This window comes from Natator depressus, chromosome 26, assembly GCF_965152275.1.
Source record: "Natator depressus isolate rNatDep1 chromosome 26, rNatDep2.hap1, whole genome shotgun sequence".
NCBI classification, from domain to species: Eukaryota; Metazoa; Chordata; order Testudines; family Cheloniidae; genus Natator; species Natator depressus.
Genome location: NC_134259.1, coordinates 9,317,466 through 9,342,808, shown reverse-complemented (window position 1 = coordinate 9,342,808; position 25,343 = coordinate 9,317,466). Strand labels below are relative to the sequence as shown.

The window sequence follows — 25,343 nt, the reverse complement described above, 5'->3', positions numbered from 1 at the left end:
TGGGCTATGGTGGGACTCGCAACTCCTTTGCGTGGCCCAGACTCAACCCTGGGGTTGGGGACTGCTCCAGGCACTGGCAGGCTGGCCCAGGCTCATGCCGGCCGGGGTTCGAGGCTGCACCGGTGGGTCAGCTGGCGAGAGTGGTGGGGGCGAGGCCTCGGGCGGATGAAGCGGGGCAGGGGTCTAGCCTCTCCAAATTGGGGACGGGGGCACGTTCTGCCCATATTTGTATGGGTTTTAGAGCCATCCTATTCAACTTAATGCACAGTGCTGTCTCTGCTATAGATAGTTCAGATAGGATAGTCAACAAAACTTTTAGAAAAGATCTCATTCTCTGTTCTATGGGTGAGATTCTGTTCTGCATGCCTTAGCTAGTGCTGTACATAGGAAGGCCAAATCTGGCTTCACTTTAGTCTCACAAGGAGCACTATCAATTTATGTAGGATTTACTTGCGTGAGTAAGATGCACTGGAGTCTTTCATTCAAACTTTAGAAAATAAGTTTAATTGAAGAAATGGTTAACCGCCCACTAGAGTTTATTTTCACTTCAAATAATACACCGCATATGTGTATCTTGTTAAAATGTATAGGTTAATAGCATGTCTTGCTCTGTGTTTATATTTTAAAAGTTGGATGATAAAACAGGTTCCATCATCTGAAAGTGACAATAGATCTTGTTGGAGACAAATTTATAGCTATTACATTTTTGTGCTTGTGTCAGCTAACCTTGGCAGGAAAAAATCCTATTTGCTATTGGGATGAAACTTGTTAATCTTTTTTTTTTTTTCCCCTTTGATGCCTCCTTTTTCCCCGCCTACCCCCCCCCCCCCCCCGCTGTTTGCTGTTGAAACCTTGTCTTAGACCTTGTCTCTGCTTTTATTCATGGCAGCGAGAATATCTTGTGGGTTGAAATTTCCTCAAGGACCAAGGTGTAATATTTCACCCTTTCTTTTTTCCTTTTTAGGTTTCAGAAAGTAAAGCCTTGATACACGGAGAGGCTTATTAAGATAGCCTTGTATTACACTTTGTCTTGGTGGAACAGCACACTTTCTAACAACACAAGCAAAGTCAAGTGTGCTTCATATAAATATGAACGCTTCCACTTAGAGAAATTTTCATGTTATTCTACAAAATACTTTTGCCTCCTTCTTCATTTTCATTGAAGAATATCCAAGTCTTGAAAGCCTTAGAATCTTAAAATATATTAAATGCATTAAGTAAGCTTTCCATCATCACACATGAATCAGGGCAATTAGCAGAGCTGGTCAAAAATTTGCTGATGGACACTTCACCATTGGAAAATGCTGTTTTGTTGAACTCAAAACTTTTGCTTGGGGATGTTAATTTTGATGAACTTTCATTAAAAAAGTCAAAATGAAGCATTTTCAAGATGTTTGCACATCTCCAAAACCAACTATTTGATTTTTGATTTTGAAATTTTATATTGTAAGTTATAATGTGAAATGCATTTCGTTTTTGAGCATTTAAAATATTTTGATTTTATCGAAACCAAACTTTCAATTGACCTGAAGCAATTTTTTTTCTTTAAAATTTCATTCCACAGGAAATTTCTAAATTATTTAGAATGAAAACAAATTTTGAAATCATGGTATTTCCCATCAAATGGGAACTGATTCTTCTTTGAGTGCTTGCATATTCCCATTATGCTGAAGATGTGTGGGCACCCCCTTGCCAATTCTGGACAATCCCTTGCACCTTCAGGAGTCGGGTGTAACCATCAGTTCCATTAAGGGACATGTGGCGGTCATCTCACTGTTCCACCCTGGCATAGATGGTAAGACTGTTTTCGCTTATTTTATCGTGACCAGATACTTGGAAGGTCTGGATAGATTGTTCCTGACTGTCAGTGACTCAGCTTCTTCTTGGGATTTGAATTTAGCATTGTCTGCTCTGATTAACCCTCCTTTCAAGCCTTTGCCTGTTGGCAACGTAGCTTTCTTTGTGGCCCTCACCTCTTCTAGGAGGGTGTGAGAACTGCATTGTGCCACGCACAGTTGTATCCAAGGACAAAGTTTAGCTTAGACAACACCCTAAGTTCCTCTCGAAAGTGATACCTTATTTCCACCTGAATCCATCTCTATATGTGCCAGTTTCCTTCCAAAAGCTACATACTCACAAGGGTGAGGCTCCACACCCTGGACATTTTTCAAGCTCCTGCTTTTTACCTCAATAGGACAAAACCTTTTTGAGTTTCTTCCCAGCTGTTTCTTGTGCTGAGCATCTGAGTGGTCAACTAGTTACACATCAGACTCTCCAAATGGATTGCCATCTGCATCACAATGTGTTGTGCGGTCAAAGGGGGAACGTCTCCCAGCCACACTGCATTCCCCCTCAGCAACATGTGTTGGCATACATCCCGATTACGGACATCTGCAAGGTGGCGATGTCGTCTTCCATTCATGCTTGCACTAGACATTACACGCTGTCTGCTGCAGCGAGGGAAGATGCAAGCATAGGGAAAGCGGTCCTATATTCCTCTTCAGACTCCAAGTCCCACTGACAGGGATAAGCACCTGGGAGTCACTTATGGTTTAATGGACAGATGCACTCGAAGAATCAAAAATGGTTACTCACCTTTTTGTAACTGACTGTTCAAGATGTGTTGCCTGTGTCTATTACACCCTCCTTCCCTGACACATTGGAGTATACCACCATCTTCCAGTGAGAAGGAACTGAAGGAGAGGTGGGGCAATTCTTCGCTTTATACCCTCACTTCAGAGCATGAGGAGCTTAGCTGTGAGTGGGGTGGCCCCTATGGGTACTGCTGGGAAAGGCTCTCCAGTTCCAGTACCAATATGCCTACCATGTAGTGGACATAATCAACAGTTATGAGACAGTCAGTAACCTTTTTGGCACAGCTCTGGGAAGAAGTATTTCATTGATTTTACAGATGGGTAAATCAAGGCACAAAGAAACTAAATGATCTGCCTGAGGTTAAAAAGTGTTTTGAAAGCAGACTTGGGAATAGAACCCAGGAACTCCCTGTTTTGTGCTTTCATCCCTAGACATGCTCCCTTAAATATTAATTCATCCCTTTTCAAATATTCATAATGTTTATTATGTTCAGATAAGAAACTGTTGTTGAAATTCATTCCTGCTCCCTTGAAGCCCACTTCTTCAGCAATGAACTCCTCATTCTGAATTTTTAACACAGTCTCATAACCTCATGTCTATGGAGTTAGGAAATTTAGCTCTCTTGGCCAATCCTGACCAATACCTTCATTCGGGGTAGCACCATAGTAAAATGTAGTAACCTCAGGTACTCAGTATCCCCTCTCATTCAAAGAGACTGCCTTCCGCCATGCAATATTCTACAAATGCTGGGTTGGGAATGATTCAGAGGAAGAGCCTTGCCGACTGAACCTCCCCCTGCCCCATTTCCATGTTTCTCAGTGGTCTCTCATCCAAGAACTCATCAGGCACAACCTTGCTTAGCTTATGAGAACAGACAGTATCACAGCCTGAGGTATGTGGCCACAGGCCTCATTCATTTCTCATAATTCCTTCCAGTTAAAAGCAGACAGCCTCCACCAGAAATTTCCCCCCTCCCCCGCCACTAATATCCCTGAACAAGACCACTGGATAATTCCGGTTTCCTGCATCCAGTCTTGGCAAATTCTCTTTCTACACAGACGGACCAGCCCTTCATGTCAGGACCCCCAGTCTATTTTCAAGTCAGAGAAGTCCTTTATATTGGAATACATAACTTTATTGGAATACATAATAAATTCAGAATCCATGCCCTCAGGAATCATCTCTTAATGAATGTCAAGATAACTGAGGCCTGTCAGGCACACAGAGGCGTCTAAGCAGTCTGTGGGATCTCTGAAGGACAATTCCCTTCCTTTTTTCCTGGGTATAAATGCATTTTAAAGATAGAGGTGTTTGCTTCAAAGGCATTTAGCTTCAGGTGAGATAGTGTCAGGCAAACATCCTATGCTATATGAATCATTTGGGGTTACTACTAATCATTTTCGCAGTCAAACAGCGTATCCATGTCTCCTTCAATCTGCTCACATTTAGGTACCTGTTCATCCAAAAATGCCCCGCACTGTTGAGTCTCATTAATTCCACCATTTTTACACAAAAGCCGGGCTGCTTGCACTATAACTCATGAGATCCATAAAGTCAAATGGCAGATTTACACAAGCAGGCAGCTGTCTATGTGCAGAATTATAAGCCGTGGAAGAAATATGCAGATGTCAAATACAACCATGCAGTTTTCTCTTTGCAAATCTACCCTAAGAATTGACATATAATAATTATCAGTGGGGGGAACTGAAGCAAAATACTGTTCAGAGAAGGCACGGATTCCATACAGCCCTTCGTAGTTCTTCCTGTCTGGCAAGAAGGGTGTTTCTTACAAGAAATCAGTGTTTATACAATGCAATTTCATAGAATCATAGAATATCAGGGTTGGAAGGGACCTCAGGAGGTCATCTAGTCCAACCCCCTGCTCAAAGCAGGACCAATCCCCAACAAAATCACCCCAGCCAGGGCTTTGTCAAGCCTGACCTTAAAAGCCTCTAAGGAAGGAGATTCCACCACCTCCCTAGGTATCTTCCATCCTTCACCCTACGGGATAAGAGAAGTTTTAAAGGACTAGGACTATTAATCTTTCCCAAAGTTTTTTGGGGATGAGAATGTAGAGACCAGTGCCTTCCTTCAGTCCTTTGAGAAGCAAGTTCTTGATGACCTATGCTCGATACCCAAGTGCAAGAATATTTGAACAGCATGCAGGTATGTCCACATGACCACACAGTACATAAATATTCATTTTTATAACCAAGATCTCAGATCAGGCAATTAAATACCAAGGATTGAACTTTCAAAACTCTGCAAGTGAGCTGAATGTACGACATGCACAACCACTTTCACAAACTAGGTCAGTGAGCATGTAGCTCGGAATAGTTGACATTTTCAGTGGTTAACATGTAGGTGTGCAGACTCAACAGGCCTCGTGTTATTGGGTTCACAGCCCCTTGACTGACTCTGGGGATGAAGTTGTCCCGAATTAGAGAGTATAAATAAGTGGGCAGGGCTGGGGGTTTACTAAGTGCACCAGTGCCTTCTTCAACCTCTACACAATCAAGCAGATTTTAAAGCTAAATGTACTGTAATTATATTTGTGTCTACTTGGGCATGCACACGTTGTGTGCAAAATCTTACATGTGTTTAGATTTCGGGCTAGGCACTTGCTCTCTTTTAAGTATTGGGGTATACACTTCTGCACAAGAAGATTGCAAGCTGCTTGTTTACTGCACACCCTTCACTGCTGATGTTTCCACTGTCACCTTAGGTCTGTATAAATCATAACCTTAATTTCTCAAGACTCCGACGGTTTTTACTGCAGTTCATAACCTTCTGTTGGAGTGCTGTCTTACTGAGACTGTCTCTTGATTGCCCCAGCTTTTCTGTCTGGTCGGTTTTACCATTGTACGTTTGTTTTTGTGTTTTTAAAAAAGTGCTCCAGGTGGTTGGAGATATGTTTTGGTTTCCTCTTTTGGGATAATGCTGTTCCAAAGATCTTAGAGCACCTGTTTGATACAGGTTTCAGAGTAGCAGCCGTGTTAGTCTGTATTCGCAAAAAGAAAAGGAGGACTTGTGGCACCTTAGAGACTAAGCAATTTATCTGAGCATAAGCTTTCGTGAGCTACAGCTCACTTCATCGGATGCATGTTTGATACAGATGTTTGTGTACAGCTCTGACTGCCCCACAAGTGAAGTGAGAAAAAGGAAAAAACATATTTGTTTTCTACCTACTGAAAATGCAAAGGGAAAGCACTGCACCCTGTTTGTCCCATATGCTGAAAGACACACACACTCTGAATTGCATGTATTCAGTGTATTCTGAGACCAGCATTCTGTGCCTTCCAGATAATTTCTGAGTCTGGCAACAGCAAATGGTGATTTCTTGTCTTGCTTTTTTCTTGACTTTGTGTTCCTGAAATCATAATTACTACAATCTTCAGCAAATTTGTGCTTTAAATGAAATGTTCAGTACCTTTATAAACTCACAAGGAAAATGTTTCCAAGTTCATAAATAGTGCTGTCTACATCTCTAGGCACTTTGCATTCTAAGTAGAATAGGATGTGGCTTATAGAATAAGAATAGGCTCTGTGTTTTGCATCAGCATTAACACAATTTGAGTATCTTTCACCATTTCTAACAAATTATATTAGGATGTGCATCCTTAGATACAGGTGGGAAGGCATGTTTGAATGTGCATGTTAGATGATCTGTCATATTGGCATGATAGTTTAAGTACTGTAAGCAGGTGACATTTTGACCCTGCTCCGAATATTTCACACAGACTGAATATGGTCCAAATTTACCTCCCTCCAGGAATTTTCTTTATGGTTAGTTTGGTTGGTAAAAAACACAAACCTCAGCCTGATCTTCCTCCTAAAGAACCACCTCAGCCTCTACCCTTAATTCCATCTGCCTTAGAGCTTTTGCCTCTCCACCTTTTGCTAGTAAGGCCCACCTGATCTGGCTGCCAGTGTGAGTCTGAAGAATGTCTCTGCGTTGTCGTGCAGAGTATGGAACCTGACATGTCAAATCAACAATAAATAAGAAATGTGTAGAGGGTGGGTATATCACCTTTTTATTAAACCAACAAACCTCTTGGGACTCAAAGAGGTCCCTCCTTTTAGTGTTGCTGAAGAAGAGAGACAATAAAAGATGAGGACATAGGTTAGTTGGTGATGGGGGAAACCTCAAAAGATCACGGTCTCTGAGGTAGGGAAATGCTATTATCTGCATTTGACAGATGGGGAACTGAGGCACGGAGAGGCTAAGTGACTTGCCCAAGGTCACACAGGAAGTCTGTAGCAGAGTGCCCAAGGTCACACAGGAAGTCTGTAGCAGAGTAGCAAGTTCAACCAGGGTCTCCTAGGCTGGCACTTGAGCCCACTGGGAGCTCATTCTTTGTCAGCATTAAATTCATGCTCAGGAAGAATTTAGAAGGAAACAATAGGCAGCTTGCTGCACTGATTCACTGTTCATTTGCAATGCGTCCTGAAAATAGGTCCATTGCTGTCCTGGCATAATGAATAAAAAGCCAGTTGATGAATTGCACTGATGGAAAAAAAATATTAAAAGTTCCGTGTTGCACCACTGTTGCTGGAGATACACTCGCTGCTCTGGGAATTGAAGGCTACGCAGCTAGGTTATCAAGTGATTTCCATATATTATCCTGGAACCTCCAGGGGCTTTGCATGAGAGGCAGGCAAGCAAATAACAATTGCAGAACAGGGGTAAAAAAAACCCAGACATGGATGCTTCCACTAGATTGTTAAGATTGCCACTCTGTTTATTAAATGCTTTAAAAGAACGTTGCAGGAACCAGGTACTGAATTAAACTGACAGCAGCAACAAAATTTCCAAATGTGGCTGTTAACTCCCCAGTCTTATTTCATCCATCTGTGCCTAGATAATAAATTCCCTCTCACCGCAAAGTGTAGACACCTCTGTGACCTCTTACCCACTACATATATTTTAATTCTATTAGCAAGTGACACACAATCTTCTGCTTTATCATTGAGATGTAGTAGTTATTTGGATGAGGAATAATAATAATGCCATCTCCAGAGAACCAGGACACTGAGAGTGGAGTAGATGGAGTTTTGTAGTTGCTTGTACATATCTATGAAAGCTATCTTCTTATTTTTTTTTTTATCGGTGATGGATACAATCTGTGTTGACGCCTAACTAGATTAAATGCAATACTGTGGATATTATGCATGGATGCATTGCGTAGTCTGGTAGATGGTGAGCAGGCTGAAACATAAGGTAATAAACTCCTGTACAACACACTTTGGCTTGTTAGTGTCAGACTCCACTCCGTCCACGACAAGGAGAAGATAACAAATAAATGCTGACAGGTGTGAAATAAAAGTACTGCATTATGGTTTTGATTCTTCACTCACTCCTGGGGAAGTTTTGCCAGACCGAGGATCTCCAGATATTTTGAACAAGGGCAAACCGCGTTAAAGTTAGAAGTGGATTGAAGAAGAATAGGTGAATGGTAGTATAGGTGTGAGGCTGGATTTCATGTTTTGGATACCCCTGGCTTTTTAATAATAAAGTAATATTGACATTGATACTTGGGAGACACTTGCCCAGGATCGCTTAAAATAGAGCGAAGTCCTATGTGATGGTCCCCTGCATTTTGAACTTGCTCGCCGACAAGCCGAAGAGGACAAGAGGCGCAGGAGGAAGGAGCGGCTGGTCTCCAGTCATGGTAAACAGCCTCCTGCTGAGCCTGAAAACATCTGCCCTCATTGTAATAGAACTCATGGTTCAAGAATTGGCCTCATTTAGCCACCTGAGGACCCATAACTCCCATGGAAGACGATCATACTCGGTAACGAGTGATCACCCATTATCATCACCCCTGGCATAAAAGAGCATACAATCCTGTACTCCCATGTCCCTCCTATGTTTTCAGAGGGACTACCTGTTTTTTTTTTTAAATAATATTATTTGAATTATAGTAGCTCTTAGGGGCTCCAGCAAACATCTGGGTCCCTTTGTGCTAGGCACTGTACATGCACTTGAGATGTGTCTACACTGCAACTGGGGTGTGTGATTGCAGCAGCGCATGTAGACGTACCCAAGCTAGCTTTGGTCTAGCTGGGGTGGGTACTGAAACAGTGAAGCTGCACCAGCACGGGCTTCATCATTGGCTACTCTCCTGAGTAATTACCCAGATCAAAGCTAGGGTATGTCTACAGATGGCTGTAATCTCACCTTCAACTGCAGAATAGACCTACCCTAAGTAGGAGACTATTCCTGCAAGGAAGAACACACAACTGAAGAGACAAAAAGGTGGGAGAAAGGGAAGTGTCTGTTTGTGGACTGAGCACTGCACTGGAGCTCAGGAGTTGTGGTTACTATTCCTGATTCTCCCACTGACGTTGGGTTAGTCTCACGACACCTCTGTTTCTTCTCCCAGCCATTGCTTCTCTTTGCTATTTAGACTGTGTGCTCTTTGGAGCAGGGACTCTCTCTCATTACGAATGTACGTGTGCATTGACTAGCACGATAGGGCTGTAATCTCGGCTGGAGAATAGAAGTACTACTGCATTAGGACTAATAAATAATGTGTTATAATTATATTAGATGCTGTTAAAAGCACACAGTAAGAACAGTCTTTGCTCCACAGAGATTGAATGTAAATTGACTAGACAAAAGTTGGGAGAAAGAAAGCATTGTTTTTCAGGACTTTATTTCTTCCTTGTTTGTTTTTATTTGAAAATAATTGTTTGGTCCCCTGAGTCGACGAGCAGGGTCACCTAATGGAATTATTGTTCTGTCAGTCGCCTCACTCTGGGGCAACATACAATAGCAAGACACAGTTGCCTTTTCATGCAAAACAGGACTCCAGGCATCATTATTCCATTACAGAGAATTAATGTTACTCTGTTTTACAAGCTGGATTTTAATGCAGTCTGGCAGATTGTGCTTGTATTTCTCCGCTAAATGCACATCCCGTTACGGCTGTCCTACTGCGGATCTAACGATATTCTAGGAAAGGCTGTTCCTTAGGATGCTGATGTGGGAGATGGGCTACATCATTTAAAGTGGATATACATGGACCATAATGGTGTATCCTACTTAGCTGCTCTTTTCCTAATTATGTCCCCAAGTCAGAGGTTGACCATTTTTCTACCACTGCTACTGAGAGTGAAAAATTCAAAATTACTTTCTACTCCAGAGGTTTTGAAGAGGGATTTTTTTTCTTTCTTCAAAAGGGTTTTGTTATCCCCCCACTTGCCCTTTTTTAACATTTTTGCCCCCCTGGGAAACGGGTGAGGGTGGGGTCAGTGAAAGAAGGAAAACTGCAAACAGGAAACGTGAAAGATGAAAGCTGTGAATTCTTTGCACATTTTTTTACTACTTTTCCCCTTCGATCTAGTGTATTTCCTCATTCTTTGGATCTCTGCAAGCTGTAAGCAGAGCTGGCCTGAGGACAATTCCATTTTGCAACAACTTCTGGCGTCTTAAAATTCGTCCGGTTTCAGAGTAGCAGCCGTGTTAGTCTGTATCCACAAAAAGAACAGGAGGACTTGCGGCACCTTGGAGACTGACACATTTATTTGAGCATAAGCTTTCGTGAGCTACAGCTCGCTTCATCGATGCATTCAGTGGAAAATACAGTGGGGAGATTTATATACACAGAGAACATGAAACAATGGGTGTTACCATACATACTGTAAGGAGAGTGATAACTTAAGATGAGCTATTCCCAGCAGGATGGCGGGGGAGGGGGGAGAAAACATTTTGTAGTGATAATCAAGGTGGGCCATTTCCAGCAGTTGACAAGAATGTCTGAGGAACAGTGGGGGAGGGAGGGGGAATAAACGTGGGGAAATAGTTTTACTTTGTGTAATGACCCATCCACTCCCAGTCTTTATTCAAGCCTAAGTTAATTGTATCCAGTTTGCAAATTAATTCCAATTCAGCAGTCTCTCGTTGGAGTCTGTTTTTGACGTTTTTTTGTTGAAGAATTGCCACCTTTAGGTCTGTAATCGAGTGACCACAGAGATTGAAGTGTTCTCCGACTGGTTTTTGAATGTTATAATTCTTCACGTCTGATTTGTGTCCGTTTATTCTTTTATGTAGAGACTGTCCAGTTTGGCCAATGTACATGGCAGAGGAGCATTGCTGTATGGGAACAAAAAACTGTCGAAATGTTTTCATGAAACACAATTTTGTTGAAAAGTCAAGTTTTCAATCCAAGTTTCTCTCTTTCTGGTCAGAAGTGACCATCCTTGAAACCCCTGGCTCTACTTCCTGACCAAGTCTGTGGCTCACCCATTGACTCTGGGATTCGGCTTCTGATCACTGGCTCTGACCCTCAGCTCTGTTCCCAACTATGCTCCCGGGTGTCCCTTGGCCTTGATCCAAGACTCTAGCTCGGCTCTCCTCTAACCTCCAGGTCTGCCTACCCCGAGAGCTCCGACCATTAGGCATGCGTGTCCCTGAGAGAAATAGGCTTCCAAGGGAGGTTGTAGAATCCCCATCATTGGAGGTTTTTGAGAACAGATTGGACAGACAGCTGTCCGGGATGATCTACGTTTACTTGATCCTGCCACGGTGCTGGGAGTTGGACTTGATGACTTCTTGAGGTCCCTTCCTGCCCTACGTTTTTATGATTTTATGAAAATCTTGAGGCATTTCAGAGCCTATGGTTGGGGCTTTCAAAGGAGCCTAAGAACATTAAGGCTTGTCGATGCTACAGAGCCTTTGCTGCTATAGCTATGCCGGCAAAGCCCCCTGGTAGAGATGCAGCGGATGCCAGCAAAAGGAGTTCTGTTGAGATAACTATACACCTCCCTATACAACATTAGCTGTGCTGTCAAAAGCGGTTTGCACAGGATAGTTGTCTACGCTGAGTGTGTTGCTGGCATAACTATGTCGGCAAGTGGGTGTGAGTTTTTAAATTTTTTTCCCACGCTCATAGCCAACACAACGATGCCAGTAAAACTGTGAAATGTAGACCAAGCGTGGCTTACTTAGCGTCCTTTTCAAATCCCAGCAGAAGTCTCGGTGATAGTCAATGGGACTTTTGGAGAATTTCTCGCCTTTGGGCGAGGCTTTCAAAGACTCAAAGTGGGGAGTCAGGCACCAGATGCCCTTTAACTTTCAATGGGAATCAGGTACCAAAATTGCCCTTTGTGCCTTCAGTAACTTCCCCCTTTACGTTGAGCAGCCTGGCTGTGCTTACTAAATCTGATGAGCTTTTTTTTTCTTTTTTCCATGAACATAAGTGAATTAGTCCAACCCCCTATTAGTGCCCCTATTAGTGTAGGAAAATCTCTCATCTTTTCAACCTTGTAAGAGGCTAGCTGAGTCCCACTTTGCACCTGGTGCAAGGAGGCTGTGAGCTTTCGGTTAAAACCCAGTTTTAGGCCACTGGAAACCACCTCTTTGCTGCTGGGAGAGACGTCAGAGGAGAATCACCACCTGTGACTCTGCAGCTCAGCAATCAAATAGTTTAATCATAGAATATCAGGGTTGGAAGGGACCTCAAGAGGTCATCTAGTCCAACCCCCTGCTCAAAGCAGAACCAATCTCCAATTTTTGCCCCAGATCCCTAAAGGGCCCCCTCAAGGATTGAACTCACAACCCTGGGTTTAGCAGGCCAATGCTCAAACCACTGAGCTATCCCTCCCGCCATTGGCAACCAGAAACTGGTTCCTGTGAAGGTGCTGAATATAAACCAGCAGCAGAGAGAGGGCAGGAGGAGCGAGACAGAGGAGCTCTCGTTTTCATTGTCTGCACTTTGGCTAAGAGAAGCCTTTTTTCATTATGCACGCTTGTTAAGGTTGGGATAGAAACTCTATTGTGCCGTCTGAGCCTATCACTTGCTTTTATTTGGCTCCTTGGCAAACGCTCTTCAGTAGCAGAAAACAGGCTTCATGTTTTCTTCCCTTTGTTAAAACACACGTCATGTAAAAAAAACATGCTATAAGGAGAATTTGTGTCAGAAAAAACTTGGAAGTCCTTGTATTTGGAGAGTAGTTGAAGATGGGATTATTTTTTATTTCCAGCATGACCGAGATAAAAGAGCACCAAGTCTCAGCAGGTCAAGTGGAAAAAAGGAACACCAGCAACAAACTCTACCAAGGAGATCTTAATGTGTTTTCTTAAAGATTAAACAAAGGCATTGGGTTTGTGGATGTTCATGCATGTGGGTGTGTACAAAAATAATATATATGAAAATCTTCTTTTTTTTTTAAATTGGACTTTATTCACCTCTCTCACGCTGGAGTGAAACATGAATAATCAATGGATTTACACCAGTGTAAAATTTGAATCAGACCCGCTGTTTTCTTTCAGGCGGAGGAAAATGGATCTTCTTTCTCTTTTGATGCTTCAGCCTAGCTACGGAAGAAGGGGCAGCTACAGTGAAGGAAATGATACAAAGAGAAAGTAGAGGTTGAAGGTTTCAAGGTACTAACTGTTTCTTTGTTAGACTAACACACAGCACATATCACAGCATTATAAATTATAGGGCTCTGTCTGTATTCTCTCTGTGCAATGGGCGAGGATTTTTCATTTCATGCTTCATTCACAACCTACTAAGTGATTTCACAGAGCCGGCACCTATGCTTAGCACAAAGGGAAGAACAATAATATATATATTGCTGTTAAGCAGATTTGTCACAAATTCGATTTCCACTACAGCATCAGGACACCGAGGACTGTCTTCTTCCCTTGAAAGAAAAGGAAGAGGGGAGAGAGGGAGAAATGCCATGTGTTGAAAGGGTCTACCTAGGCACATTTGTGTCTTATTTATGGCGCTGCATTTCCCATTGTAGACTACCACTTACCCAGTGCCAATGGTTTCTGTTTGTTTGTGCTTCAATCTGGACTGGAATAGCAATGTTTGGAGGCAGATTCAAAGCTTGCTTTTAAGTAACAGGATTTTGGTGGTAGAGGGAGGAGCCAATTTGTAAGTTCGGACGCAAATTGGGTCTGAACTTCCTCTGTGTACACTTGAGGAGAATGACACGTGGTTGAATCACCGGACTGGAACTCAGATGACCTGGGTTCAGTTCCTGACTCTGTGTTGTGCTCAGATACTAGTTATGGGGGCCACATAAGAACCTAAGTAGAAAGAGTTGGGGTTTGGGCTCATTTCTAGTTCTGCTTGTAACACTAGTGGGAACCACGAATGGTGCTGTTCCAGATGTTCTTGCTAGTTATGTTTATCTCAATGCATATCAGTTAGATCTTGGGGAAAACATTATCATCAGCTGTGATGACCTTAGATTCTAAACATATTAGCCAGTAAAGCCTGTTCTTCAGAAACAACAAGGAGTCCTTGTGGCACCAAGAACTCCTTGTTGTTTACGCTGATGCAGACTAACACGGCTACCACTCTGAAACCTGTTCTTCTTCACTATCTCTCCAGGAAACGTACCCTGGAATTCTCTGTGCCACTCTCTGCCGTAATTCTCCAATCCATGCCTATGGCCTGTTGATACTCAATATATTAATAAGATTAGGTAGGACTTGTTCTCCTGCCACATGCTGTAGGATGCAAATTCCCCTGAAGACTGAGGAAACTAATGGTGAATAGAATGTCTGATTTTTATGACAGTACCATAAGGATTGTACCTTTGACTTCTTATCAAATCTCCGGTTGCAATGTGGAGTTGCATTCCTGGGGCTGAACACAATTGTTTTTAAATGTGAAATGATCAGCAAACAATTAAAAATAATCAACTGTCAGGTAGAAAAATGGTGTTGCACAGACAGCTTCTCCAACAGATAAACTGGTGAGTCACAGACCGCATATCTACACTACAGTAATTGCTGCAATGGGGAAAAACGCTCTAAGCTGACAGGAGAGAGCTCTCCCGCCAGTTTAATAACTCCACCTCGCACAAGAGGTGGTAGCTAGGTCGGAGGGAGACCAGCGCTTACGTCACTGGTTATTCACACCCCTGAGCTACGTAAGTCATACTGAAGTAAATTGTAGCGTAGACATAGCCGGAGAAGTTAAGGCCCTGACCCTGCCAAGATTTAAATATGTGTTTCACTTTACCCACTCTTTATTGATGGCCCTACTCAGATTTCCTAAAGTTAAGCACATGCCTATGCCCACTTAGATCTTCATCTCTACAAAGGCTAAGAGCCAGTTAGTGGAAGAGCAGAGGGTAAGACCCCCAGGAGTCCTGGCTCACTCCTAGACGACATCTCTAATTCTGATATGCACACATGCAAACCAACTGTTAGCTTGCAATGATTTATTATGCTCTTGAACTAGAAGAGATAGCTCAGGAGCTTTGATATTAACAGAGGTGCAAGGAACAGTAAATAGAGAGTTCAGAACACCTGGGAATTTGCACACTTCAGGGATTTGATTTTCATTTACACTGAAGGCCCTTTACACCAGTCTGGCAGTGCAAAGGGGCCATAAAGTAGCTGTGGAGAACACAAAAAGGGGACAGATTTGAAAGGACTTATCATACCAAACAAACAGACTTGGAGAACCTCAAACAGATCAATAAAACATTAGGATTTAAGAGGCATCTTTGTAATCTCTTGCTACGGGGCCCTCTATCCCTTTGTATTACTCCTGATGTTTTGTTTCATGATAATGGGATTCTTTGCAAATAGGCAAAGACATTGTTTCACTAAAAGCAAAGAATGAAACAAAACTGGTTGTGTCATTTTGTTTGACTAGAATGGCTAATATGCTTTTCTGACAGAGTGAAGTTTTCCAGTTGCATTAGGCTGCCTATGGTGGGCACTGTTTCCAAGGGGGAGGACTTATTGGTCCTTGACTTCCTCCACTTTGGAGTTTGTCCTGTTAAAGGGACTGTTTCCCAGCAGCTGGGGGCCCCTTTAACCTGACAGAACCAAGCAGCTGTCATCAAATCCATTTTGCAACTGGCAGCTCTCTCTTTCTCTCTCTTCTTGCTGGTAGGCACGTATTGTCTTTCCTTTCTTATTGCTAAGGAGATGGCTGTTACACAAGTGTTTGAGATCTTTCTGTGTGTAAACAGGCTAAATTCCAGAAGATGACATTTAATATATAGTATAGTTCTTGGTAGGGCTGCTGAGAAAATAGCACTGCTTCCTTGTGGAAAATTTTAAGGGTTCTGGAATTTTTCATTCTAATACAGAAAAAAAGACTTTTTCCCCTTATGTGGTGTTTTGTTTTTGTTTTTGTTTTTTTCCATGAAAACTTGAGAAAAAGAGAGAGACCCTCTGACTCAGCCAGGCTTAAACCTGGGTTTCCCACATCCCAGGTGAATGCCCGAACACCAGCTCCCTCCCCTCCCCCATACATGCACACATCCCCATTACATCTGAAATTCTCATCCTGCACCTGAGAAACTTTCCCTGCAAAATTTTTCCTCACCACAGATACATTTCTGCAAAACGCTTGTCTTTTTCACCAATGGCAGTTGCTGGGTTTTGTACTCCCAATAAAACTTGTGCACTGCAAATGGCTCCCTCTAGCAGCTCTTTGCATCGGTTCTTTGCAATGGCACCTCCTTATCGAAACATCATCGGGAGTGATTAATTATGACAGGTGTGCATTTTTTGGATGAAGAAACAGCTCTGTTTGTCGTCACTAATACATCAGTGTCATCTCTGGGTGCCCTGCCCACTGAAAATACAAAGGGTCAGGATGAACAAGAAAATACAGTAAATATGCTACAGCCATTTCTGATAACCGCACTTCGGAGTACAATGAGACCCAGTGACACATCCGCTCTTGCTTAAAAACAGTGATTTGGAAAGCAGCAGTGCCCCTTTGATATGCACTTTTGTTATGGTTGGAGACGTACAGATTATATGGTGCCGGTCCCATTATTGTACGCCAGCAGGTATTACAAGCAAGTTTATCCACTTATCCGGCATAGTATTTTTCACACTTAAGGGATTTGATGTTCATTACACTAAAGCCTCTTTACATAACTCTGGCAGTGCAAAGGGGCCTTGAAGCAGGTATCCGTTACTTTCACGCTCCCTGTCACGGTTTGAAGGCTAACTGCACTTTTACTCCCCCTCCATGGTCCAGTCCTGGAGTGGTCAGTCAGGTCTCAGGAGCCCTGCTATCACTCGTCTCTGGGTAGGGACCCTTATTCCACTGCTTTCTGACTCTGCACAGCCCCCTACCATACTCCTGTGATATCCCCGACAAGCCAGTCTACTGGCCAGCGCCTATGTGTTCGTTCCTCTCCGAGGCTATGGACCGTGTAATGCCAACAGCTAGAAGTCACCATACAGCTCTCTTAGTAGTATATTTATTCTTAAGATAAAAGCATTACAAGAAAAACAGATTTTAAAAAACCCAGATTTCCCTGCACACTAAACATGCCAGGAAACAAACATCAGTCTTAGGAGCTCTAGTAGGCCCAAGTCCTTCCAACCCTGGGGCAGGATAGGGCCCCCTTGGACAAAAGTTCGTGTCCATTTGCTGGATCAGAACGAGGGCCCTGTGTTAATTTAACCTCTCCTTTATTTACGAAAAGCCCTTTATTTGCCTATCTGGTCTCTGGAAAATGCAGTCTGAATCAGTATACGGCAGCCACCCCAGGAGGTTGTACCTCTCTGGAGTCATTTGCTGTTTCCCATACAAGCATTAATCACCCACTACTGTTTCTAATTCTGGGAGGAGCTGTGGTACACCTCCCCCCAAGGAGTACGATTAATAAATTTAATACAGTGGTCCCCAAAGATATTGCATGGGATTGCGATATCTGTCACACTCACATTAAGATCCTTTTACGCAGCCAGAGTGATATAAGGGTGTTGCATTTTTTTGCTCTCTGCATAACATCAAGAATGAAGTGGGGACGTTTTGGGTTGCAACAGTTTATGAACTTTATGCATACGAGACCGAGCTACATATATGCGGTTGCTCTGTTAGGATCAAGCGGCTTCCGAGATAGAAGACAGGGAGGCCTACTAGAGAGAAGGGTCCCAAATAATTTAAAGGGACACTACTCAATTCCTATGAATGACAATGGGGTATTTGTGTAATGGGGAATTCAGGCCATGATCTTACATCTGATGATCTTTCAGATATTTACAAACATTACCTAAACCCCATGATACATCTGTAAGATAGGTAAGACCCATGCTATAGAGGGATGGCCTGAAATACAGCATGTGCGTCTCTCTCCATCTTTCCTGATGAGGCTGTTGCACTTTGCATAAGATATATGAATAGTCGTATATTCTCTGTCACAAAGGAAGAATGGCTCTATAGCTTGGAGACAGGCAGGAGAGGCAGATTCGGATCCCCTCTCCAAAGAGGGGATTTGAGCTTTGGTCTCCCTCCTCCCAGGTGAGGGTCCGCCCCAACCACTGAACTAAAGGTTATAAGCATGGGGACACGTTTTATGCATCTAGCCCTTTAAACGTGGCCAGAAACAAAACATTTCTGGACGGACGACCTGTTTCCTTCAAGCCAAAATGGCATTGTCTGGTTCACTAATTTTTTTTTTTTCTGAATTGTTGGGTTGAATTGGATTGGCTCCAAACCAAGGTGGTTTTAGTTTTGTTTTTTCTCTGATTTCCCAGAGCTGTCAGTGAACTGAAAAATCAGGTATTTGCCCAGCTCTAGTTGGCAAGACTGGAATCTAGGTCTGAGACTTCTGCTTCTCAGTCCTTTGTTCGCATTCCCTCCCCAGTTGTATCCATTGTCCATTCCCTAGTTTAGCTCAAAAGAGTGAATTTAAGATGTTCTTAAAGACTACAATGCCCTTGTGAAGTTCAATTTCTACCTTTTTTATTTTTTATTTTTCTCCTGGCAGATATTTTCTATTCATACCTCTCCACTCCCCTGTTCCTCTTTCTTATAACCCGCAAGTATTCAGAATCTAACCTCTATTTGGGAAGAACAACTGGGTTACTTTAGTGTACAACAGCAGTGCTATTTTAAAAAAAAAATGCTTGCTGAACATGTCGCTCAGACCCTGTTTCAAAGACCGAACTTTGATGTCTTTCTTATCTCCTCAGTCCATCCCCCACTTAGCTCAAGGAGCCAGAAGTTCAAATCCATTCTTGAAATAACTTTTTGTCCCCCTACTGCCAGAGCTGTTTGGTTTTTTTTTCTTTTGAGGGGTGGGGGGCGGGGAAGGAGGGGAGTTGTTTTTTCCCCCCTGGATTCTGAAAGGTTTTTCTCTGGCACGTAAACAATTATCTCGAGAAATGTGGCAGAGTGTTGTCATAGGAAAGGCGAAGAATTGAGTGTCTTCAGCCTGAGTATAAATCAATGAGTTGCATATGAAGATTTGAGCAATCAGATTTGCATAATGAACATTTTATGCCACATTATAGGCACCTGGTTTACAAATTCACTGAGTGTTTCACCACTGTTATCAGCCATTATAGGAGAAAGTTAAACATCCAGAAGAGAATATTTTGGGAAGCAATATAAATGGGATTTTTTTATTGTATTTTTAACAGATTTTCATGAAACGTCTCTTCCTTCATTGAGGGTTCTCTCTGTGGCCCAATGTCCCAATTTTCTTAGGATTTGTATCCGAGCCTCTTCTAAGGTTACTGTACCTCGGGCAGTATGAGAGGCAGTTTGGCTTTAGGGATAGGATATCTGATCGGATATCAGGATACGTGACTTCTGTGCCTGGCTCTGTCACTTGCCTCTGTTTCCCCTCCCACTCATTGTCTATTTATATTATAAGCGCTTCAGTGTAGAGGTGGGCTCTTATGTGTAGTATGGCATGTAGCAAAAAAGGGTTTTGATCTCGGTGCCACTAGGCACTATATGGGGGAGATTTTCAAAGGGAGAAATGGGAGGTAGTTGCCTTTACTCCCATGGATGTCAAGTGAGGGCTGGGCACCTTATTGTCCTCTGGGCTTCTGAAAATCTCTCCAATAATATACTATTGAGTCACCCAATCCAAATCGCAGGTTTTATTAAATACTAGGTAGCCGTCTATTCCTGGAGGGGCCAATTAACTTGCATCTGACCTGAGTCCCAGTACCTTAACTACCTAAACATCCTCCTTTCTATAATCTCTTCACTTAACATGCAGCAAATTTCAGTGTTGTGTGTCTCTCTCCTCCTTATGCTTCACTCAGTAAATCAATAGCGGCTGCAGAGATGCATTCCATTATCTCTGCAGTTCCGTTCTATGGCTTTTGATATACGGTGTTTGCTACTGTGATTCATGTTGTCATAATGTCTGTTCATGAAGCTTTCAAATTTCGGGCCTTTGCAGAATAGGCATTTATAAATTACAGTGCAGGATGGATGCATCGTGGGTACTTGGATTTTCAAATAAATGGGGTCACTTTACGAGAGAGATCTTTGAAGAAGAGTAGCCTCCTGCCCATGAATGCACTCACTTCAAAACAATTAAAGGCCATGGTTTTCAGAAATGTGTCGTTACATTGGATGCCGCTATTTATTTATTTTTTTTTTGGCTGTCCAGCTTGACACCTTTAAAGAGGCCTAACTGTCAGATAGCGCTGAGCCTGCCCTCTGAAAATCGGGTCCGTTTAAGGCGTTTCAAGCTCAGCATCCAAAATCACTAGTCATCTTTGGACAACTTTGGCTGTCGCACCAGCACCTGTTTAATTGTTGGAATTGATCTGCACTGCATTGTACGCATTCACCAGGTCGGATCTCATGGTTTTGAATTCTGTCTCATTCCTTATATTCAGAAGCACGGTGCAATAAATTTTAGAGCACCAGATCTGTATGCTGACTCGTGATACTACATCGCCTGGGAATAGTAGCATTTTAATTGTACGTTAGGACCATTCTAGGCCATTGCCTTCTCCTCTGCAGGCAACCTCCTTTTTCATCTCCTGCAAAACTGTCCATCACGCACACAGCTCCTTGTGAGAAAGTTGCTACAAAGAGCTATGCCGGTAGCAGCAAAGGGTGTGACAAACCTTCCTGCCTGGTGTCAGTGTAGAACAACCCACTCTGGTGCTGTGTGCCAGCATTCACAATTCTGATGTTTCATGCTTTTCTCACAAAGGACCATATCAAGTGGATTGTTTACATCTTTTGTAAAATAGTCTTCGTGATATAGAAGAGGTGGGACTTTTCATGTAGTGAATGCAAAGGGACTTTTTAAATTAAGGGCGCTGGACACTGACACACCTTGTGCTTCTCTAACTCCCAGCCTTTAAACACACACTGTCTTGTTCAGTGTCTCCTGAAATCCTCACCTGTATTACACAGTCATGGAAAAGGTTACGGACTTAATATTATCAGGCAATATGGTCTAATGTTTAAATGGGCCCCAGTTCTGCAATAGAATGCAGGTGGGCTTTTACATTAGCAAAGGCTTCCACTGAAGTTGATGGGTCTCTGTGATGGTTTAAGGGCCAGCACGTATAGGTCCTGTTGTAGGACTGGAGCCAAGACTGGAACCTCGGAGCTGCCTTCTGGCAGCGGGGAGTTGTGTGACTTTAGACAAATTCCTTAATCTTTCTGTGACTCATTTCATTTGTCTATAAACTAGGTATGACAATCTTTATCTACTGTAATGTTCTGGTGAGGGAGTATATGTACCCTTGGTTTCTACCCTGTGATCAGCCAGCCAAAGTTAAGTGTGTGTGATGATATCGGCTCTAATGAATGGCCCACAGAAGCCAATAAATCATACTGTTGTTGCAGCCAAATGAGATCTGGCAGCTAACTGACCTTTATATGACATAGCATCTGCCTGCCTCTTTGGAAGAGGAGGCTCCAGTTTTATTCCTGGTGATGACATGAAATTTTTTGCCATGGAATCACTACACTACCCAATACCGGTGATGAAAGGCTCCGTTAGTTAACGTTTCTCAACCAATTGGGCTCCTCGGTCAAGAGTGCTGAGCTATTAAAAACCACCGGTTCCCATGATCTTGAATTCTTTTTCGGCTTTGAAAAGTTTAGTTGCTCTAAACCACGAAGTTGCGTAGCTTATTTTAAAACTTGACTCAGTCTGCTACTATTTTTAGCAACGTGACACAACTTGCCCCAGTCCCAGTTTGCACACCAGTGTTTCTCAGCACTTTTTAGATGACCTAGATTGCACGTTTCGTTATCAGGAAAATGAGTAATCATGTGGAAGTTAGAAACTAAAAGGCTACTTAAGTGAATAATTCAAAATCTTGCTGTGAATTTGTACAGTGAATAACTGCTTGAACAATGGAAATGCTGTAGGCCAGATCCTCAGCTGATGCAAATCAGCTTAGTGCTGTTGAGTAAAGCTGGTTGGGAAATTGTCGTCGAAGCATTTTCCAATGGAAAACTGTTCTTTTGGCGAAACCAAATTAGTTTGCTAAATTGTTGCAATTTCAATGAAATGTTCGTTCTGAAAAGATGGGAATTGGTTAATGTCAAAGCATCCCATTTTGACATTTTCAGAAAGAATAATTTTGATTTTATTCAAAACAACTTCACTTCAACATTTATTTTATATAAAAACAGTTGGAGTCAAAATCAAAATGAAATGTTTGGATTGACCTCAGACTAATCTTTTGGGTTTTGTGGGGGTTTTTTTGGTTTTTTTTTTTTGTTTGTTTGTTTTATTTATGAAAAAGAATCAGAAGTTTGGCTTTTCATCTCAATTCAGGGTGACTGTTAGAAAATCTCCAATTTTCATGGGATGGAAAATCTGGTCTCTGATCAGCTCTACAATTGAGTTCAACAAAGCTACGCTGATCGATGCCATCTGAGGATCTTTCCTTTTGTTGTTTCATTGCCATCAAATAGTGGAACAGAAATTTGACATCCCTTGCAGCATTTTGGTAGATGTTATGAGCAGACAACATTTCAAACAGTCTGGCAATGTTCTAGGTGTTGGGGATTAAGTTACAATGAAGGTCGCCTGGTGGGGAGAGTGTGTGACTTCAAGAAGCATGCGTTTGCTGTGGGCATAGTAAGATGATGATGGGTGTGGCATGAGTAGCAAGAAGGAGCTGACTCTGGCTGAAGCCGCTCCAAGAGATGGTGACCTTTGTATGGTATGATGAAGGTTTTTATTGTTGTGTTCCCTGTAACCTGAATGTGATACTGTTCTATAGGGCTGGTGCTCAGCATCTTTGCACTGGAATATTGCAAGGCTGGGGTAGTGGTCACTGTTCAAAGACTAGTTCCCTCTAAATCTGATAGATTTCTGAATGGGAAAATATATTCATGAGTTAGTTTCCCTAATGCTTTCTGAATCTTGAGAAGAGATTGGGTGAAGTGGCAAGCCAAAGGCAATGTGGTTTATGTGCATCAGTGCTTATTTTATTTAAATAGGTGTATCTCAACAAAGGGATGTGGGGAAAAGCAGTACAAACTGGAGTATCCAGACCTTTATGTGAAAATGGCAAATGGTTGAAGCACTTCAATTAAACCAGTGCAGCTTTGTGCATGGACACTCATTTCAGTTTAAACTTGGTTTATATCACTTTAGCTTTCATTGGTAAATTTACAATAAGAAGCTTACCTATAATATATTAGTTTAAAACTAGCTTAGAGAGTCTACACACACATGGTACCACTTTATCTAAACTGATTTTAAATTAAGCCAGGGGGTAGACAAGCTCTTAGAGACTATAAACTATGCTTAGTTATTCAATCAGGTGAATGTAAACATACTGTATGCACCTCTCATGTAGATGGAATCTGAAAGCTTTTAACAGCAGAGATTGACAGCCGAGGTTTCAGAACAGATGTGTATCAGGAAATCTTGAAAAACACTGTTGACTGTACGTAAACCATCACAACTAATGAGTGACTGGAGTATTAATGGTTTGAATTTGATCTTTATTTGAGATCAGACCAATTTCTTTGGCTTACTACCAGTCCCAACATAACATGGCATCCTTTTGTTTTCCCTCTCCCAGCCCGCAAACAATTATCTCAAGAATTTGTAAACCGGCATTACCAAAAAAGAGTAAGTTTGTCTTTATTTTAGTTTAAAAGTTAATTGGATAAAAAAGCATACAGTAGATTTTTTGAGCCTGAGCCTTAAAGCTTTCTCTAGGTGGTTGCTGCCATTTATACTCTCTCTCTTGATGAAGTTGCTTACCTACATATTGCTACTCCTCTAGCCTGGTTGTAGCAAAGAATGTGATTGCAAACTTCTTCCTATATCCTATCAGTAACCTCAAACCACGCAGGCCAAGGTTAAACTTCCTAAGAGGGACAAAGTGGGCAGTCTCTAATCAGCGCATTTGTGGGATATGTTGGCCATAACCTTCTCTTATAATTCAAACCATAATTGGCTTTTTAGTTTAAGAAAAAATCGGTAAGTTTGTGTAACTGTTAGTGGTGCTGAGCACCCTTTATCTTTGAACTTAATGGAACTGCAGATGCCAAGTACCTGAGAGTCAGTCCTTCAGCTTCCATCTGCCTTTCACTGTGTTGACTGGAAGCTGAAATTCAAGTACAGAAGCCAGTCATGCAAATATTTCAGAGTTATTTGTCTAACCTCAGGTAATTCTGCAGCCCTCACACTCACAACCTGTTCTCACAAGATTCCCGATATAATTCTCAGACTAAATGACTTAAGTATCCATACTTCCTGGAATTTAATGACATAGTCTGCAGTATAGAAGGTTAATAGCCGCAGTGTAGCGGGCTAAAGTCAGTGCTGGTACTCCAGATCTACACTGATAGGAGTTTTGAATCAGATTTAAGGTCAGACTTGGCATCCTCACTCCTTTTTCTGTCGTCGTCGTCGTCGTCTTCTTCAGTTACACAATGGCAGGCTGTATACAGTGTAATTTTCTTCACACGTTACAATGGACACCAGATGATTTGTCATATGGTGAATTTTTTACTGATTTACTATGTTCTATGTCCTTTTTACCTTATTCCTTTTTTTGCTATGGAGTTAATTCTCATGAAAAAGCAGTTTTTTGTGTATACTTGTTTCTAAGAAACACAAAATGCATTGACAAATAAGGATATTTTCCCTTCCTCTATGGTGCTTGGATTGGGCTACTTTAGCCTTCTGGTTGACAATTGCTTTCTGCTATAAGATTCAATTCCTCTTTCTCTCGTGCACACAAATCTTAATAAGAATTATTGGCAAGACAAGCTATACATACATTGCCAAAGTATAAGAAAGAGACTGGTCCCTCAGAGATCTCCCGGAAACAGGTATGATATGCCTAGGAGTATTAGTACTGTGTATTCCTTATCCTGAGGAAGAATGCTATATAGTGCAATACCGGTCCTGGGTGGTGATAATACCTAACTCTTGTATTGAACCTTTTATCAATGGATTCCCAAGTGCTTTACAAAAAAGGTTAGTATCTTTTCAACATTTTACAGGTGGGGAAACTGAGGCACAGAAAGACACTTTCAAGGTCTCCCAGCAGGCCTGTGGCAGAGCTGGGAATAGAACGAAGGTCTTCAAAATCTCAGTTCAGTGCACTATCCATCAGGCTATGCTGCTGCTCCATTTTAGCCCACCTCCTGGTTTAACACATTACTGTAAAACATCCCCAAATGTATGGAGCAGTGTTCTTTCACCTCTGCTAGAATACAATCTCCCTCATGCAAATTAACTTTATAGCTCCCTTACGTGATTGCTGCAGAAAAGGGGTTTGTGTCTGTCTGTCTATCTACAGAGGTCTAAAAGACTAGTGCACGCTAGTGCGGGAAGAAAATAATCTTTCCGAATTCACTCCTCATCCACCTTAAATCTACCCAATTACATATGCAATCAATAATGCCACACAGAAAATAGGCTCAAATGGCTGAATTATAGTTTAATGTTCTGTTCCCTGTCTGACAGCAAAGGGAAGGCTAAATCAATGAAGTAGTCAGTCCAGCAACAGTATTCATATTTCACTAGCCCAAAGAAACAACATTTAC

At 42.1% G+C, this 25,343-nt stretch overlaps 1 protein-coding gene across 2 annotated transcripts in view; it reads left to right on the top strand.

Annotated features, from left to right (window-relative positions):
• LRRTM4 (leucine rich repeat transmembrane neuronal 4) overlaps window positions 1-25,343 on the top strand; it is a 977,774-nt gene that overhangs the window by 276,986 nt on the left and 675,445 nt on the right. The window contains exon 1 of one of the 2 annotated variants that reach the window (XM_074940082.1): window positions 12,967-12,985. The exons of the other annotated variant lie outside the window; for it this stretch is intronic. The gene's annotated coding sequence lies outside the window, so the exon portion shown is untranslated. Of the gene's footprint in view, window positions 1-12,966; window positions 12,986-25,343 lie in introns of those variants that run through there. 2 annotated transcript variants of the gene reach the window in all.